Consider the following 18,699-nt stretch of genomic DNA (forward strand, 5'->3'; position numbering starts at 1 on the left):
GGCCTGAGCAAACCTTATCTAACACCTGCTTTCTCCAGCAGGCACATCCCAGCCTTGCTGTGCTCAGGAGCCTACACAGCTCGTCAGCACTACACCAGGGGCCATTGTAAACAGCGAGACCACCAACAGGAAGCACAAAACCGTGCAAAACGTGACACTAAATGAGCCATGACAAGGACTCTAGTTTACGTGGTGAGAGATGAAACAAGAAGGCAGGGCGTGGCCTGTTCGGCCTCAGCTGGGAAGGTGCGCGATGGACGTTCTGCTCTGTGCGCATGCCTGAATGACAGCAAAAGCACCGTGGGACGTGCATTGGTTTGGGGGTTACAGACACATTTATTGAGTAGGTGGGATGTGAGAATATGGAACCCATGAAGAATGAGGATCAGGTGTCCTTTCTTTGTTCTGTTGACAAAAGAGAAACATGCCTTTACCTTCTCACCCAGCTTCTCAAGCACATTGTTCTTGGGGACCACTTTCCTCCAGGGACACTTATCCTGACGCCCTCTGACCTCGGGCCCCGTGTGGAATGGTTGTTCTGCCCAGTGGTCCTCGTGGAACGGTCTTCCCTGCTCAGCCTATCCCGGGACCGCCTGTCTTGGCTTTCTCCTGGTGTCCTTGGAATCCACTTCATGAGACAGTCGGTCCAGAGAAGTCAACTTTGTTTTCTGACAAGTTGGAACTGTTTTTATTGAATGATCTTTGGATTATCCTTTGGTGGGGTATGTAATTTTTAGCATCAAAATCATACTGTTTCAACCTTGTGAGGCCACTGGTCCGTTACTTTTAGTATCCTGCATTACAGAGAAGTTTGGTGCCCTCCCTCCAAGCTACCAGATCTTTCTTTAAAAAATTTATCTTTGTTGTTGAAAGTATTACAGACATCCTCTTTTTCCTCCCATTGGCCCCCTCCCCCCTGCACTACTGTCTGTGTCCATGGGTTATGCATATAAGTTTTTTGGTTCATCTCTCCCCACCCCCTTTCCCCACTTCCCTCTGAGATTCATCAGTCTGTTCCATACTTTCATGTCTCTGGATCTGTTTTGTTTGTCAGTTTATCTTGTTCATTATATTCCACATATGAGTGAGATCATGTGATGTTTGTCTTTCTCTGACCGAAGCATATTTCGCTTCGAATAATGCTCTCCAGGTCCCTCCATGCTGTCTCAAAGGGTAAGAGATCCTTCTGCTCTACAGCTGCACAACATTCCATGGTGTAAATGGACCGTAGCTTTTTTACCCACTCGGATTTTCTCTTTACGTTTATAATTGCACAAGGCTACGTCTAGGTGTGGGTCCTCCCCACCCCATCCATCCTGCTCAGCACTTGGCCAGAAGCCTGTTTAATCTAAGATTCACTTCTTTCATAACTCCTGACACTTTCTGTTTTTGTATTTACTTCCCCGCATCTTAAAAAGAATAATTTTATTGATTTCTGAGAGGAAAGGAGGAGAGAGGCATAGAAACACCAATGGTGAGAATCACTGATCGGCTGCCTCCTGCATGGCCTACACCGGGGATTGAGCCCGAAACCTAGGCATGTGTTCTGACTGGGAATCAAACTGTGGTCTCCTGGTTCATAGGTCGATGCTCAACCATTGAGCCACACTGGCCAGGCTCCCTCATCTCTTGATTTCTCTCACTTCTCTCTTTACTTGTCTCTCTAGGATGCCTGTATGGCAGATGTTGGATCTTCTGGATCGTTTCTCGAAATCTCATACTTTTCCTTCTACCTTTTCAGTCCTTTGAATGTCTAATTTTGGTAATCATATTATTAATTTCCAAGAACTCTTTGTTGTTCTTTGTTCCACTTTCATAGCATCCTATTCTTTTATGAATGCACCATCTCTTCCAGTCTCTCTGAAACTAGTTATGTTTATGTTATCTTCTGTTCTCGAAATCATTTTATCCAGTCAGTTGTCCTATGTATTCTCATCTTTCTCTTTCATGTTGGCTTTCCTCAAACGTCTGGTGACCTCTGGTCGTGCATGCATATTTAAGAATGAAAGGCAAGGTCATCATAGGCAGATAGGAAAGCTGTCCTCGGCTACTGTTTGGTAGGCAGGCTCCTGTGTGGGGCCTCTGGGCGCTCTCACAGGACATGCCAACGTGCCGGCGCCACCTTAGAGTGCCCTCTTAGGAAGGCACCAAGAGCCCCCGAACGCCAGGATGGGGAGCCTTCCTTTGTGGGGCCATATCCATCCTGGAAACTCTAGACCTGCTCTATAGTTGTCCAATTTCTTTAGAGAGGAAACCTCAGATTGTTAGTTTGGGGGATAAATGTCAGACATGCCAGATTGTCAGAAGGCCAACGAGGAGGAGGGGAGGGAGAGAGGCCAATTCACCTGGCTGCTCTGGAGACAGATCTTTAATGACTCCCCATTTTCCACTCTGCCCACCCTCCGTGCAGTGCCCTCCTGCTTTCATTTTAGTTGTGGCTTCCCTGTGATAGTGCCTACAAACAGCGGTTCTCAACCTGTGGGTCGCGACCCCTTTGGGGGTCGAACGACCCTTTCACAGGGGTCGCCTAAGACCATTGGAAAACACATATATAATTACATATTGTTTTTGTGATGAATCACTATGCTTTAGTTATGTTCTGTTTGTAACAATGAAATTGGGGGTCACCACAACATGAGGAACTGTATTAAGGGGTCGCGGCATTGGGAAGGTTGAGAACCGCTGGCCTACATGGTTCTGTGCCCTTTCAGTCTTCCACGAATGCGTTGAAATCTCCCATCTGCTGCTGACGAACACCAGTTCCTGCTCCCCTTTAAAGTGTTTATTTTCTTTGTGCTTCTTTACCATTATTATTATTATTATTTTTTTTGAGGGCGGCTCTAGAGATGGAAAGCACGTGTGTTCAGTACATCATTCTTGAACTGGAAACGGAAAGTGTCATTTTAATTTAACATCTTAACAAACATCATTTGGGAATTAGCCTAGAAATGAGTATGCTGGCAAAGAGAAAACGCTCAACTGTTTTATAATTGAGTAATAATGTCATATTAAGAAATTTAGATCACTTTCATTACCAGGTGAGTCACTGGACACTAATTGGTCTTGAGATAATTGAGGAATATAAAATTTTGTATCAAGAGATTATGTAAGACTCATTAATATAATGGAATCAAATTCAGTGTCTCTGTATTTGTCTGATTATAGCGTATGGTATTATTGTAAACAATATTTAAAATTATACTGTAATCCCAGAAGGGAGGAGAGAAAAGAAAGCAAAACTCTTAAGCATTCGCCATGATTGAATGAATTGCTGTTGGTGGGAAACAGCACGAAAAGACAAAACAGTCTGGTTTCTTTAGACCCATGTTTTCTTTTAATTTCAGTAAATTCTTTCTCAAGCATAAAGAGCTGATAAAGAGTAAACTATTTTTTTAACCTCTCAAACAACTTCTTGAAATTTTTATTCTATCTTAACTGATGAGAAATGTGACAACCCTAGCCAATCAGCAAGATGGTTCATTAGAAGTTGCCAGCAATCTTGATTTAAATGACCATTTTTCTGCTGTCAACCTTCTGCATTTATTTATTTATTTATTTATTTATTTATTTATTGTTATTTTAAAATGTTTTTATCGATTTCAGAAAGAGAGAAGGAGAGAGATAGAAACATCGATGAGAGAGAAACATCGATCGGTTGCCTTCTGCATGTGCCCGGACCAAGGACCAGACCTGAAACCTAGGCATGTGCCCTGACCTGGAATCCAACCAGCAACCTTTTGGTGCATAGGATGATGCTCAACCAGTTGAGCCACAATGGTCTGGCTGCAAAGCGAATTTAAAAAAGAGAGAGCAGTCAGTCATTTGAGACTGGGAGCCGTGATTATAGGCCCGCGAGTCACAGGTGAGGTGTAGTTGGGCTGATGGTCCATCTTGACAAAGGACCTGGAACTATAAGAGCGCTATTTGAAAGCTCTCTTTGCGATCATTCTCTTCAGAAGTAAACGAATCAAAAGGCTTTCATATATACATTGTCTTAAATCTAGAAATAACAGGTCTTATGGCTTTTTAATGATGTAATTTAAAAAGAACTTTACTGCTTTCTGAAATGTATACGAACATGAAATTCATAGTGTCATCCCCTAATGGATTCGTGTACTGTTTTAAAATTGTTGAAATTTATTCATTTTTAGTCCCCATGACATTTCCCTAATCTGTATAACATTGTGCTTCAGAATATTTTATATTGTAAATATTTATGAAAAAACGAAGTAGACACTGCAATGAAGCATCTTTACTCTTGTCAGTTGGAAGTTATCCTGAGGGAGAATAAAATGAGATGAAATAGAACTCGGTAGGACATAAGGGAATTCAATATAAATATATTCACTATATGTAGAAATATATTTTTAAAGGGTATGAAAAAAAATCTCTTAGCCTTGCAACTAATAGAATTCTAATATATTTTGGTGTGTTACCCTAAGTGCTGTATTAAAATAATAGTTTGTTAGTATTATTTTGTAGCTGTAAAAACCATTTTCAGTAATACTAGCTAAATCACTTGCTCTATTACACTTCCATTTATGAACTCCAAGGGCAAATCATTATTGTGCAAGTAATCCTTCCCAAACCATTTTCTTCCAAGGCCACCTTTAAGTGAATGAGAACAGTCAATAATTTTATCGTCCTATCTGTTAAAGCACATTAACAATTTATAATGTAAAGAGCTCTATCAAATGCAATTTCATCAAGATGACATGAGGATCAAATTAACCAAATTAACCATCCATGAACGTTAGAACCAAGCATTAACCCAATTTATTTAAATTATACCATTGGATTACAAATCATTCCCTTTTTAAAAAGTATTTCAAGTCATGTCCTGGAATAATCTAGTAGGAAGCTCAACTGCCGACACATTCTTTCTAACACAGAGGCAGAGAATGTGTGGCTATCTCGGGCTTTTAGAGGGGAGGGGCATTTTAGAGGCAGCAGAGCAGAGGATGGGAGCCTATGACACGGGGTGGATTTAGGCTGTCTGCGGCTACTGCAGTATGCAGTGACTTTAACACGTTTTGTCTTCGTTGGTGTGTTGCTATTTCTTAAGAGAAAAGCACACATTATTGATATACATTCTTTCCTTTTTATTAGCCTTATAGTATTTTCTACTCTCTATATAAAAGCCCAATATGCTAAGTGTCCGACTGAGCAGCCGACCTCTAGACCAGTCGCTATGACACGCACTGACCACCAGGGGGCAGAGGCTCCAACCGGGAGGTTAGCTTGCTGCTGGGGTCTGGCTGACTGGGACTGGGTGAGATAGGCCGGACACGCCCTGGAGCCCTCCTGCAATCCCTCCCCGGCTGGCTGGCCCTGACTGGCTGGCCCTGATCAGCCCGAATGGGAATGGGCAAGACAGGCTGGACACGCCCTGGAACCAACCTGCTGTGGTTCCTCCGCAGCCTCTAAAATATTTCTTCTAATTAATTTCCTTTTAATGTGCATGAATTCGTGCACCAGGCCTCTAGTATAAATATATTTGGCTACTTGTGGTAAGAGCTGGATGAGAAATGACTGTATAAAAATAACGTTAGTGCCGAAACCGGTTTGGCTCAGTGGATAGAGCGTCGGCCTGCGGACTGAAAGGTCCCAGGTTCGATTCCGGTCAAGGGCATGTACCTGGGTTGCGGGCACATCCCCAGTAGGAGATGTGCAGGAGGCGGCTGATCGATGTTTCTCTCCCATCGATGTTTCTAACTCTCTATCTCTCTCCCTTCCTCTCTGTAAAAAATCAATAAAATATATTTAAAAAAAAAAAAAAATAACGTTAGTGCTCCTTGAATCTGAGTTATAGTAATGCATCCCAGAAGAAAATGAACTGGTTTGCCTTCCTGAATCTATTTATTCATGGAAAACAAAATAAAAATAAAAACAAAACCCTTCACTAGGTGCAGCCTGGTCTCTTGTCTTTTTGCTCTTCGGGAATTGGCAAATAGGAACTGTGAGCAACCTGTTTTCTCGAAATCAAAGTTTCATATTAACAGTGAGGTTTACTGTTCTAAATAGCGGCCTGTCTCGCTTCTCTGAGCCAAGAGGAGCTTCTCAGGTGGGAGTGAGGGGATCTGGGAGGGCCCTTTGGGGGTGAGAGTGGGGGTACCGGTACCAGGCAGCAGTCCAGAGACACCCATGATTGCTGGGCAACTGAGTATATGGGGCGGGGGGAAGCGTGGGGCAAATCTGGGTTCTCAAAGCTACAACATACTGTGCTCTGCTTTAAGCAGAGGCAGCTGCCCCTTTCTCCACCCCTCCACCTGCCTGCTCTTCCCTACGCTGCTCTCCTTCCTGTCAGTCCTCAGGCAGTGGTTGCACTGTGGAGACACGTGGCTGGGGGACTGTGGCTTCAGTTGCACTGTCTTATGCTAGTGACAGGCAGAGTTGCTCCTGGTCATGGCCGTGTGAATCCCCGAGAGCCTCTGGGCCCTGGCTCATTGAATCAGCTGCACCAAGCAACCACTAGCCATACCACGTCATTTCATCTGTGGGCGGATCTGGTTAGTCGTCTAGGGGGCATCATGGTGGGGGGAATGAAAGGGCCATGGACCAGAGCGGGGATGTGTGGGAGGGGGAAGGGGTCCCTTTCTGTATTGACCAGCAAATCAGCTGATTTTTCATAACTTCCCTTTGGCTCAAACAAAACCTTCCAGGAGCTCTAATGTATCAAGCAGATGGAAGGAAGGGGACTGTGCTGGTTGGAGCTGGGAGGTGCCTGGGAACCTCAGTGGCTTGGTCCCCACATTTCCTGCCTTGCGTCTCTGAGGAGCTGTGAGCTCTGCAGAGCTGCACCTGAGAACCGCTGCACCGGCTGACCTCGGAGGGCCCTTCCAACAGGAAAAATGATGCTTTCCTATGAAGATGCTCAAACTGTCACTCCTACTGACCCCCCATCTGTTACCTACATTCACAGAGACGGAACAACCGGGTAGAACTCAGTCACACCCAGGGGAGCTTTCCTTTTAAGTCACTATTTCATCACCCACCATAACCATGGGAAAGAAAAACAGGGCCTGAAAACGGCTTCATTTTGTTCTGGGACGGCTTCTCCTCCCACCTGGAGACAATGATCTACACTGTTTACTCCACAGCAGCCGGGGTGGGTGGGGGGTGGGGGGGAATCCACGTTAATTGCACGTTAATTGCAAGAGGGGTTAACACTTGAGTTCAAAGAATTTCTGGAAGACTGATCCATGTGGAAGTTTAGCACTTTGGTGTCGAACCCAGTGAATTATCATCTGATCTAAAAGTTTATGTTCTGTCTTTTATAAGCTGCTGGAATTCACCTTTTTGTAGTCCACCACCACTATTTAATTTTCATGGTTTTATTGAGCAATGAAGGCAGCACAAAACCCCAGTTACATAATTCTGTGTATATACCATTTGCGGGCCAGTAAACACAGGGCCTGGGTTTTCCAGGGTAAGTTTGGTCTTATTTTTGTTGTATTTTTGTCCTGTTGTCATGGAAACACCCCAAACTTAGGCACCTAAACTATGTCATGAGAACTGCCTCTCCAGAAACAACCCCCGAATATTTGGTCAGGCCGTGTGTGGCGCTTTTGGGCTAAACAATATGGTGGCTGCAGCTAATTCTCCCGACATCCGCAGCTGAAGTAAACGTCCCTGTACTGAGCCTGGTGGCCCTGCCCATAACTGCACACACACTTCTGTCAAAGCGGGAGAATTCTGACTTGAATTACTTACTCTATTCCAAGTCCAAATTGGCAATGTCAGTCAAATAAATCGGGCAAAGTATGATGGATGGTGAGATGGATAAATGAACATTAAAGGCTTCGGAGAAACCACCAAATTTATCTTATTTAATACTTTGTGACAAGACGGCTTAAAGCACAGCGCTAGGTGGCTCAATCTGATGCTCCTTATCTTTCTTTTGGCATAGTCAGACAAAACAGATGCAAATAAGGAATTTTAAAATAAAATTTGCATAATATTAAACAGCATTTGAGAGTCACTGGAATGCTGGCAGCTTCTTGTTCTCACCACCTGGACAGAAGGACATAGGGCTGAGGAGTAAGGGTGCTTGGGCTGGAGTCCTACCTCCACTACCCACCAGTTGTGCAGTGGGCAACCTTGGGCACATTCTTAACCTCTTTTCTGTAAAATGGGTATAACAGTATATACCTATAGGACTAGGTATTATTTAATAACTATCTTATTTAATACATTTAATAAGAATTAAGCAGGTTAATACATGTAAAGTGCTTGGAACAGTACCTGGCAGGTAGCAGGCATTTAATAAGCACTGGCTATTATGACTTATTTCCACAAAATAAAGGTTTAGCGAATAATTTTTAGGGAATGCTAACACTGTCCCTCCATTTCAAAAGCCACTACAGTAGACCCTTGAATGTCAGGGTTAGGGGTGCTAATCTCCCAGCACAGTCGAAAATCACATATAACTTTTACTCCCCCAAACTTAACTACTAACAGCCTACTGTTGACCAGAAGCTTTACTGATAACATAAGCCGTCGATTAACACCTGTTTTGTATGTTATGTGTAGTATATACTATATTCTTACAATAAAGTAAGCGAGAGAAAAGAACATGTTATTAAGAAAATCGTAAGGAAGTCAGACCAGAGCATTTTCTCAGACTGTTGAGATCTTGCTTTCAGGCATGCCCTCTATTTGGCTCAAATAAACTCTTATAAAAATTCTCTACAGCTGTGGACATTCTTATGTCAACAGAGAAAATACATTTACAGTATTTATTGAAAAAAAATTCTCATATAAGAAGATTCGAACCAGTGTTGTTCAAGGGTCAATTGTACTATATATCATATTACAGTGCTTGACAGTATGTGTATGAACACGAGACTTAAAACTCAGCAACATCTTTCTACACCACTGATCTTAGGAGTGGCGTAAAGGGTGGTAATGCAATTTTAACCCTGGAAAAACTCTGAGACACACATAATCTACTGAGAACTTTCATGACAGCGAATATTTTTGTTTTTTTCTTAAGGCTGGGCACTGTTGGGCCCTTCCTCATCTAAGCCTATATTTCCCGAATTCCATCTGCCTGAGAATTCACAAGCATTGCAATGTTAGAATCCTGGGATTTCACAAGATCATAATCTAACACTGAAAGGGGCTTGAGTGGTCAGTGGGTTCCCCCTCCTAATTTTAGCCACAATGAAAGGTGTGGCATGGGAGGGCAGTGGCCAGGAAACCCCACACAGTCTGCGTGAGACAGATCGAGAACCCGCGCCCTAGGCCTGGGGCTGTTTTCCTGTCCTCTGCTGTGGGTTTTGCTACCCGTGGCACCTAGCATAGTGTTATGTACATAATCAACGTTCAACAAATATTCTAGCCTTAAATATTTGTTTTAAAAGCAGTTTTGAGATTTTTTTTTTTAGGAAAATGAATTATCTTCTCAACCCTTATCTTTCTCTGCAGCCTAATTTCCAATATGTATCCCAGTGTGCATTCAGGAGAAAAAAACCTCCCCATTCTAAAGTTTTCACTACATTCCTTAAAAAAAAATTATATATATATATATTTTTTATTGACTTCAGAGAGGAAGGGAAAGGGAGAGAGAGAGATAGAAACATCAATGATGAGAGAGAAACATTGTTTGGCTGCCTCACCCGGGCTTGTGCCCTAACCAGGAATCAAACCATGACCTCCTGGTTCATAGGTCCATGCTCAACCACTGAGCCACACCATCCCTTCCTTTTAAAAATCACCCCCTTCCAATACCATTGTTAGAATTCTACTGGCTCGTTCTTTTCTTCTAAATCTAATTTAAGACATTCATAGAATCATGGCAGTGAAAGAAACTGTGGCCTGTTCATTCAGTTCACTCCTCCATCTGGGCCTTAGAAGGGCAGAAATCAGCCTTGCAAGGGGATTTATATAAACCTGAGAAGAAAGAGGAGGAACGAGCTGGAGCTCTGAGTCTGCATCAGGCTTCCTTTCACCTGCCTTGTCCCCCAACCCCACTGCACTGTCTATGAAGCCTAGTGCAAGCCCTCCCCTGCAGCCTAGCATTCTCCTCTCCCTTTCAAAATTGTTGGAGCATCTCACTTGTGAGTTTTATTGCACATCATTAGTTACTCTTAACTTGTTAATTGTATTTTGTTATCCAATCAACTTATAAATTAATGCAAATTTCAATATTTTAATCATGGTTATGGGTCGGTATGAATATGACTAAATGCCTCGACAAGTCCTCCAATTCTTGTCTCTGAGTGGGTGTCTCGTTCTACACACTCCCTCTCCACTTATGTATGCGTTTTTACTTACAGAAATGCATAGTTTTATTGTTTTTAAAATGATACTATACAGTATGTATGGTTCTGCAATGTTTTTTTTTTCCATTAATACTATATGTCTTGGTGATCTTTCTGTCTCTGTATAGATAGACTTACTTCATTCTTTTTACCTGCTGCCTAATTTTCCAGAAGACAGATGGACCAGGTTACTTAGCCATTCCCTATCGTTGGCCATTAGATGTTTTCAATTTCAGAATTAGCAGAACTCTGCAATGACAGGGAATTACATAATCTGTGCTGGTGTGTGCCTGCTTCTCTAGGATACATACCAAGAAACGGAAATGCTGGGTCATAGAATGTGCACGTTATAGATTTTCAGGGTGCCAAACTGCCCTTCAGCTTAGCTACACCAATTTACATGCCTGTCAGCAGGATATGAAGGACCAGTTTTCCCACCAGCTTGCCAATATTAATAACTTTTGACCTTGTTTTCCCTGCATATATATTTTATCTCCTAGGTTTGGGGTTGAAAACCCTGAGAGCAGACCCATGATGACTTCATATTTGCATATCTTCCCGTATTCAGAGGTGTTGAGTAATTGGTGTTCAATAAATGCTTGTTGAAGGATCTCTAACCATAAGTTCTTTGCTCATCTCTGGGCAATACACACAAAAACATTCTTAAGAAAGTTGGTTGAATTTCTGTACATACTTCCCTCTGAACAAGTTACAGACATCTTTCATTTAAAGCTGCCTAAGACAGGATTCCCTCCTGCTTTGCCGGCAGGAAGCAGTGAAAACAGACCTGGTTTTCTCAGACAATAGATGGCAGGGTGTCCCACCCACTGGGAGAGAGCAGACTGAAGGCGCCTTAGAATTCCTGGGAACCAGACAGAAGACAGGATGAGGGAGTCAGGTCAGAATCTTGGAACATTCTGGACCCAAGGAAATAAATTATTTTATAGAGTTTCAAAAGAGAGGAAACTATTAATAATGTCTAAAGCATGGCAATAAATGGATCCAGGTGAGGAGGAACTGTGACAGGGTAGGAAAAACTGGAATGGAGAATTGGGCATATTTTTAAAGGAAGTTTAGAGAGAGGAAAGAGGTTTTTAAAGGTGTGAATGACAGATAGTGCGTTTGTTTGTTTATTTATATGATAATCATGGGCCAAAGCCTTTCTAAAACTCCATGAGCGCGATTCCCAATGATGGCACTCCGAACGTCACATGGAAATGAGCGTTTTCCAGAATGGTAAGAGATATCTTTCAATAAAATATGAACAAATGGAGAATTATGAGTAGCTTAGTTTGTGTTTCACAAAGGAACTGGTTCTAGACAAGAAACAACATAAGCGAAGACACATTTCCGCTCTTAGGAATGTTTCTTTTTCTCTCACCAACTGCGCAGCCCAGGAGGGTACAACTGCATTTCGGCACGAACACAAATGCGGAAAGCGAGGGAAGCGTGTGCTCTGGGGGACTGACTACCCCTCGGGTGCCTGCGGTCCGGGGGCCCTGCTCTGAATCCCCTGGAGACCTCAGACCCCCGGGGCTGTTGGGGCACCAGGGCTGCCTGTGCCGTCGGGCCTGCGAGGCGTCACACCGCTGCACCCCCCAAACACACGTGGACCGCGCTTGGGGTTCTCGGCCCCTTTCTCTTGCCGAGAACCTGTTACCGATAAACCCAGCGGCGAACGGGCCTAACTCCAGCCCGTGGTGGCCGGATCAGCGACTGGAAGCTCCTGGAGGGGGGGCACGTGGCCCTTTGGGGGCTCCATGCCCTTTTGGCCATTGTTGTGCGGAACAAAGAGGGCAGGAGCGGAGGGCGCCCCCACGAGGAAAGGCGGGAAAGGACGCCGCGGGCACGATGCAGCAGGCGGGCGAGGCTGGAAGTGGGGTGCTCCTGGCGAGCGGGCTGGGGGCCCGGGGGAGCGGGGGCAGGCCGGTGCGCCCGCCGCGGGCCGCCCCACCCCCTCCCCCGCACGCGACCGCACCGCAGCCACTTTACTTTTAACCCCTTTCCTTATTATTATCATCTTTTCCCGCGCAAAGCCGGAATCCGGGGCCGCCATTTCCCGGGGAAAGCGCGTCGCGCGTCGGCACCGGGCGCCCCGGAAAGGGAACCGGAGGGGAGTGCCCGGCCCCGAGCCCTCCTCCGCGCCGGCCGGGCTCCCGGCTCCGGCGTCCTCGCCCCCGGGGCTCCGGTCCCTTCCCTCCGCCCGGCGCCTCCGCGCTCTGTCCATTGTCAGCCCGCAAAGCCGGCGCCCGGCCCGCCACCCTCCGAGGCCCCCGAGCGGCCCTGCGGGCTCCCGCGGCCCCGGCGCAGCCCCCGGCCCCCGCGCCGGTCCCCTCGGTGGTGGGGCGCCTCCCTCCTCCTCCTGCGCCCCGAACTCTGCATCCCCAGGAGCCGCCCGCGCCCTCCGCGTCCAGCCTCGCCCGGGGCCCATCGCTGGACGCGCATCCCTCCTCCGCCCTCCCTCTGCGCCCGCGATGCCCGGCTCCTCACCGGCCGCAGGAATTTCACCGCTTCTTGACCGCCCCCCCCCCCCCCCCCGCCTTATTTCCTGGGAAGCAAGTTGGGCAGCTTGATTTATACATTTTTCTTTTTGCGGGGAGAGTCGACTATCCCGGGTGCACCCGCAGGGGCTGGGCAGCGGGGAGAGGCGGGGGGTTCTCTCCGGCCCCTGCACGGTTCCCGCGGCCGGTTTTGTTTCCAGACCCCGAGGACCCCCGAACAATAATGCCATCGCCATGGCGGGCTCACCTGGTGCTGCGCCGCCTGCTCCGGGCGCCGGTGCCCTCGGCGCGCCCTCCCCGCGCGCAGGTTCGGCCCGCGCGGCGCCGGTGCGGGGCAGGACTCTTCGCCTTTCTTTAGGTCCTATCTGTGCGTGTCAATGGCGGCAAGCAGCAGTTCTCCGGGCCGCGGATAGCAGCGGGGGGAGGAGGCGGAGGGAGAAGGGATTGCTCCTTCTCCACATAACCACCTCTAGGAGGAGTTGCTCTGCCTCATCCCCCGCCAGCCCAGGCTCCGCGACGGGTCCAGGGCTCTCCGTGGGGCTTGATGAGCTATTGTCCTGCAGGAGCATTAATGAGGGCAGCGCGCGGCCTCCGCGGCGCCGGCGGACCTGCTGGGCGCTCGGAGGGCCCCTGGCTAGGACCAGGCTTCTCCCGGAGCCGGGGACCGGCGCTGTGGCCGCGATCCGGAGGCTGCTGGATCCACCTTGGGTGGAAGAAGGTGTGGGCGATCACGGGCAGTTCTGGGGAAGGCCTGAGAAGATGAAAGCAAAAATTGCCACCTTCGATGGGCTCGTGTCCTTTAGTCATAATAAATACAGTAACGTTCGTGTCCACCACTGGGACGACAGCCTAGGGTGGCCACAGCCACAGAACTGAGAATTTATGTCCACGCCTGTGGGCTTTTTAATAAAGTAAGACCGATTTAGAATCCAGCGTTGCGTCATATTTGGAGCAGCAGATGCATGTTTTGGTGATTATAACGGCATGGACATGATTTTTAATTCAGTTGCTTTACAGTTTGTCAATTTGTAATATTTCAACTCTTACTAAGTGTTAACACAAGGCTATTGTCCTAAGGACCAATTTTTATTAGTTTCTAGGAAATATTCTGATATATTTTGATTTAAATATATTTTTGACAATATCAGGTGTGATAATGGGATTAGTGGTTGGTTTGTTTCTTCTGGAAGCCAGTCTCTTCTTTGTAACCCGAGATGTTGGCCAGGGCTCTATGGCTAGAGGGGTGAGTCAAAGGAATTTAATTTCAGTGGGAAATGCTAACTTGCTCTGGACTATCCACACTTCCTCTGATTTCTTCTTGATAAAGGACTGTGAGAGGCAAAATTTTTGTTTTTCCACAAAAGAGAAACCCACAATTCTCTAAGCATTGAGCAAATGTATGTGTTTTAAAGCTTCTCCCGTTTGGTAGTATTGTGTATATTTGCCCCTATACATTTGTAAATGTTTAGGCAATGGGGAATCTTGGGGTGACTGAGAGCCTCCAATTGCTTGAGTGGGAAGAACCCCAATGCCCACTGCCTTCTGGATTCATACTAGTTGATCAGGGCTGTTGACGTGTTTAGTAGATAGCGCTTTAGACCACGTGCATTTTAAACAAGTGTTTGGGAAGTCAGCTGGCTTACCCCAAAGATCATGGATGCATCATAAAGGTACAAGTAAACCTCTCACTGTTTAAATCTCATCTGGTTTCTCAAACTCTCCTGGACTCAGTGGACTCAGTTTAGTGAGGTTTCTTCCACTCTTTTTCCTACTCTTTACCCTCTCTCTAGATGACTTCAGTGTTTTTGTCTTTGATCTGGTACTCTCTAGGTCAGAAATCTAGTCGGGAGAAAGCCCTCTTTGCCCAACACTTATATTTAAAGGGTTTCAAATGATCCCCTGGGCATCTTATAATGGTTTCAACTTCCTCTTCCTATAGGAAGCGCCTCACTCCCTTCTTACAGAGATTTCTGGTGCCCATTCTTGATCATCATTAGCCTCCAGGCCAACATTCGGGAGGGTTCAGGAGCCTTTTGGGAGTGCTGGAGAAATGATCCAATCAGCCAGGCTGACTGAGATATCGTTTAATAATTTATCAATGTATATTAGATTCACATTCTCCCTGTAACTTCCCAATACAAATGACAGGTGTAGTCATTTTTGTGTGCATGTTATGTATCTTGTTTCATCCTAGCATTTTGTTTAGTGCTATTCTGAGAAAAACTGGGTCTAAGAAACTTGTCAGGATTCTCCCATGTCCTACAGGTTAGTTTCTTTAAATAGATGATATAGTGATTTATGCAACTCAGAGAATCAAGGAGAATGTCAGCTTCATGATCCTGTTGTTCTTAGAAGGGGTCACAGAGTTCAAGCGCTTTATGTTATAGGGAGAGGTCTGGTATTCAGGTGGGTGAAGTGACTCACCCAAGGCCACCTGGGTAATTGGCGGCAGAGACTCTGGTGCATTACCATATACGCAGCTAATGTCGTTTCCACCAACTCCAAACTTCTCAGGATGTATATGGGACAAATAGGCAACCTAATATGCAAATGTAGTTAAATTATAGCTATTTAATATTGAACATTTGACACATGAACCAAATTTAACACAGATAATATTGTGTAGTTAAAATTAAAAATAGTCGACACGACTATCAACTCATCAGTAATCTTGAGTTTTGTAGTGGCTTCCAGCTCAGGGAACCTCTGGCAAGGTGAATAATTGTGACAATAATTAACACGTATTGAATACTTCCTATGTGCACTGAGCTTTCCCCTTACCAACTCATTTAATCCTTACAACAACTCTATGGGGTGGGCACTATTTTCTCCCTTTGGCAGATGAAGGAACAGGCAGAGAACTGATGAGAAACGTGCTCACAGTTGGGAAGTGGCAGGTTCGTGCTCTTAATCCCTGCCTTAGTCTGATGGTATGGATGTGTTTATTCTGTCTAAACAAAGGAATTTTGTGATTAGTCTCATTATTGAACCATTACATATACATATCCTTGGACCTTTCCCAATACATATCCTCAGCAGTCAGCAGAAAGACTAATTATAGGATGTTTGCTTGATTACTGTTGCACTGGAAATACTTCCTTAACCTTTGACCTGTATGTGTGGATAATATTATGAATAAATGTATTGATTGTGTGTTGACTCCATTAGCAACAAGGATGTCTAGTAAACATTTTACTGGGATGCAGGATGGACTTCTTCTCCACTTAGAGACAGGCATGTAGCATGATTTAGATACTGAACAAGTTAATCAACCATGCAATTAGATTCATATTCTATTAAGTCTACTCGTAATTCAGCCACAAAATCACCTATTTAAAAATAGCTTCATGATTTTTGTCCCCCCAAACCTTTTATTTCTCATGATCCAAATTTATGATGTGTGAAGTGAGTGGGTTTTTATTTTCCATGATTAGTCCTAATGTAGTTTATGGCACCTATTATAATTGGCGATCATTTTACCCTTCTGAAGTCTTGTTATGCAATCACCCTATTAATTTCCTGACCCTGGGCTCTTCTAGAAAGACTATGCCATGTGGGTATGTATTAATATCTGACATATGTATACGCGATTTACATATCCAGAGTCTTTTTGTTTGAGATTTCTCATCTTTGAAGTAACCCGAGATTTTCTGGGAGTATTATAAAAGCAGATGGGGATCATTGGTTTAAGCTCTTCTTTGAATGTAAGAATTGAGGAGAATGTCAGGTTCATGATCCTCTTGTTCTTAGAAGGGGTCACAGAGTTCAAGCGCTTTATGTTATAGGGAGAGGTCTGGGATTCAGGTGGGTGAAGTGACTCACCCAAGGCCACCTGGGTAATTAGCGGCAGAGACTCTGGTGCTTTTCCATGTACCCAGCTAATGTCGTTTCCACCAACTCCAAAGTTAGGCAATGCTAGACGTTATATTAATTCCATCAAGGCACCAACTGGCATAACTCTAGATAGCAAGTTGGGCCCTGAGGTTATGCGTGCAGACAAAGCACCTAGCTAAATGGTACTCTTTTATTCTAAGACATAAGTACAGCTTCTAAATGTACCTTGTAGCCTGGAAAATACTAAGCAATCTGACTTAACATTTTTTATTAGCTAGAAATATGCAAAGTCTTTTCTAACCTGAAGATATGCTTTTTTATTGATTTTAGAGAGGGAGGGAGAGAGAAACATTGATGCGAAAAAAAAAACATTGATCTGCTGCTCCCATACATGCCCCAAAGGGGGGGTGGAACCCGCAGCATAACCCGAAACCTGGGTATGTGCCATCACCAGGAATCGAACTCACAACGCTTTGGCGCACTGGACGATGCTCCAACCAACTGAACTACACCGGCCAGGGCTCCTGCTGTGATATTTTAAATAGCGAACATGATTAACGCTAAACATTTATTTCCATGATCAGAACCGGTGGCATTAGGATCTTACTCATTTGTGGAAAGAAATAATGTCCTTAAAGAAAAGACACACAGGCAATCATTATGCTAACAAGGCCCATTCTTAGTATGGCTGGCTAAAACAAACATCTTCCTCCCTAACAAAGGAAGCACTTTACTAGTCCTGGTCCTAACAACTACAACATCACCATACTTTGCAAGTAATAGTTTCTGCTCATAGCGCTTTGGATACGAAGTCCTGACCCTTTGGTCCTGGAAAAGGGGATTTAAATGAGTGGGAACGTGTTTATAGATGCGTATCTATGTATATACATCTGTATAGGAATAAATAAATATTTGATGTATGTGTTACATGTGTGTACTTTATACGATGGCTAGTGACTCAGACTATAGTAGGCTCAGAGTTAAGGCTGATTTGGATTTTAAAGGAATCTGCCAAATGTTTAGCGTTTAACCCATGAACTGTTTTGCAAAGGAAAATGACATGTTTTAGGTTTTTAAGAGAAATATATTGTCACCTCCAATTACATAAAGTTGTGGTTAGGAAAATAAGGCACATAATGTCATTAAATTTAATGGAAGCAGAACCCGGAGCTACGGGGAGTGTGCCAGTTGGTGCCTGGGTCTGTTGGGTGCCGAGCTCTCTGGGAGATCAAACTCTAGGCAGAGCTCTTTGCTGCACTGCGCTGGGGAGTGGCAGCACGCAGCCGGGGAGCCTGGACCTTTGCATCTGTGTTGGGAGATCTGTGCAGTGTAGCCTCGCACCTAAACAAAATTGCTCTCTATAATTTAGATCAGTTCCAGAGAATGGGGGCATTGATTTTCCAAGTCTACAAAAGCAGAATACCATAGTAAAACTATAATTTATTTATACAAGTGGTGTGTTTTTACAAAGGCCATCTGTCAGTTGACTCTCTGATCTAAAACAAATCTGTTTGTTCCCCAGAAGAAATAACATGTCTGTTGAAAAAACGATACGGACGACAGGCTGCCCAATCCACCAGCCATTGTGTAATAGTAACTATTTATGATATATTTACATCTGAGGGAGTGCTGTGAGTGGAAACTATTACTTGTAAAGTATGGTAATTAATTTTTCATTGCTTCAAAGCCAAGACATAGAGCCCAGTTGCATTTATTAAGATTGCTGCCCAAGAAACATGTTTCTTCTGGAAAGTATATCTAAATAAAAGCATTCAGAGAACTTTGGCCACACAACAGCTCAGTGCTCTGATGGGTGGGCACAGGCCCGTCCGTGTACTTGAACTCAAGCCCTGAATTCTCCTGGAGGACGGAGGACAGATCACTGAATGACCATGGCCACTTGATCTCTAGGCATCGTTGATGGCCCTTATTAAAAATTAGATCTTGCCCAGCCGGTGTGGCTCAGTGGATGAGTATCAATCTAAGAATCAGGAGGTCGCAGTTTGATTCTGCGTCAGGGCACATGCTTGGGTTGCAGCTCGATCCACAGTGTGGGGTGTGCAGGAGGCAGCCGATCAATGATTTTCTCTCATCATTGA

General features: G+C 44.9%; 1 protein-coding gene across 2 annotated transcripts in view; it reads right to left on the reverse strand.

Moving 5' to 3' along the window:
• The window catches only part of MACROH2A2 (macroH2A.2 histone), a 49,685-nt gene extending 36,025 nt beyond the window's left edge, over window positions 1-13,660 (reverse strand). For both annotated transcript variants that reach the window (XM_081105006.1, XM_081105005.1), the window contains exon 1: window positions 13,014-13,660. The gene's annotated coding sequence lies outside the window, so the exon portion shown is untranslated. The remainder of the gene's footprint in view (window positions 1-13,013) is intronic.
• Between the last annotated feature and the right edge of the window lie 5,039 nt (window positions 13,661-18,699).

The sequence above is a fragment of the Myotis nattereri genome, assembly GCF_964212035.1.
Source record: "Myotis nattereri genome assembly, chromosome: 13".
Taxonomy (NCBI): domain Eukaryota; kingdom Metazoa; phylum Chordata; class Mammalia; order Chiroptera; family Vespertilionidae; genus Myotis; species Myotis nattereri.